Genomic DNA, 1,796 nt, shown 5'->3' with positions numbered 1-1,796 from the left:
TTCCTCATACGTTGAAAGCTTGTCGAAGCTTTGCTTTTCGTCGTAGACGCCTCTGGTCACAGCATCAACCTTCGTAAGAAGTTGATCCTAGTGTAAGAAGTGATCCGCGTATAGTGGTCGCATTATCGATGAGCTTCTGCAAAAGTCTTGCTTCTGGTTGCTTGACTAATGGTAAATTGAACAGACTCGATCATGTCGTAGCGAGCTTCTAATCTTGACCAAGCTTGACTGTAGTTTTGTTCGGTGACTTGGAACGACTGCACGACCTCAAGTGCAGGTCCTGATAAACATTCGAGAAGATAAGTAAACTTATTATCTGTTGGCATGTGTTGATAGTTATGAATTATATTCAGGAAAGACGATTTGATTTTAAACGTTGAATATTTGCCATGGAAACTGGGTAATTTCCGTTTAGGCAATCGTTGACTGTGAACTACTGTAGGACACATTGAAGAACTCATAAAACTCATATCCGATGCGTTTACTGTTTTCTTTGTAAAAGAGACAATAAAAATACCTTGACCTTTATCAACATTTCATCTAAATTACTCCACTTTTTATCAATTACGTGCAAATTTTCAATTTGTGCCTATAATGAGATTTAAGTATTTGAAGTCTGCAGTCTAGTGTATTTGCATCTTCATGGACGCTAGTAGCAATGATCTTTTCATGTAAATTTCGAATATGATTTTCAAACTGAGTCCGCTGGGATCTAAGATTTGTTAGTTTGTCTGTCCCCTTTGAGATTACGGGAGTATTTGAACCGTCTTTGCCCATAATGCTTCAATAAACGCCAGCAACACATCCAAGTACCAGAACCAATGCGAATGTTGAATAGTTATGTATATGTACATATATGTTCGCAAACTTAACTGTTTTTTATAATTGTTAGATTGAATATTTGCGGTTTTATTCCAATGACTTTACTGCAGTATGTGGAGAGTTTAAACATGGTGTCATATGCATTTCTGATGTCGACTTTTCTTCCTAAATGTCTCAACGGGTGTTTGATGATTGATTGCCTCTTGCAATACCTTTTCAGAAACTTGTGGTGGCTTAAGAAATTATGAAACGACGAGTCCAACTTAGTTGCAATTGAACCAAAACTTATTTAACAGCAAGTTTTGTTCCTGTCACGGTGTCCAAAATGTTGGCCAATTTCTTGGCCATATAATAAAATGCTACTCGTTTGGATTCGATGCTTCAAAACTTCCCTTGCCACAATCTTCCCGAAAAAGATTAGACGACGTTATGTAGTCTTACATTTATTTTGCGTCCGTCGCATTCGAGTTCTCTTGGTAAAGTAAATTCTTAAATTCTTATATGCTACGAGAGAGTGTAATTCAAAGTCAAAAGTAAATTGAAAAGCAAGAAGAGAGCCAACAGTGATGCTAGATTGAACTCTCTTTGCGCTTGCGATATATCGATAGTTTAGCTATTTAACCCAATGGTTAATATTTCAGAATAATTTAATTAATGAGTTTAAATTCAGGAGTTCTCCTCCAACAACTGCTTTTGTTTACAAATCCTTCTGTGCATCCCTGTTTACTAAATATCGAAAGCATAATACCATTACTGATAACATCACCGATCTAGATAATAATTGCAGTGACCTAAATGTAAACACGAATGCATCCCCGTTTCGAGAATGGCTAACAGAGTTGCAAACCGTTTGTGCAACGCTGCCACATACCGAAAATGTTACTGTTGGTAGTGAATTTCGATTAGGTGCGATGCGTGAGTGCCGAGATATTGTGCACGAGCATTACATTGACGAATTTTCAATATACGAATGT

Source organism: Drosophila tropicalis, unplaced genomic scaffold (genome assembly GCF_018151085.1).
Source record: "Drosophila tropicalis isolate 14030-0801.00 unplaced genomic scaffold, ASM1815108v1 contig_625, whole genome shotgun sequence".
Taxonomy (NCBI): domain Eukaryota; kingdom Metazoa; phylum Arthropoda; class Insecta; order Diptera; family Drosophilidae; genus Drosophila; species Drosophila tropicalis.
The sequence above is the reverse complement of the archived record's forward strand: the minus strand, read 5'-3'. Positions refer to the sequence as shown.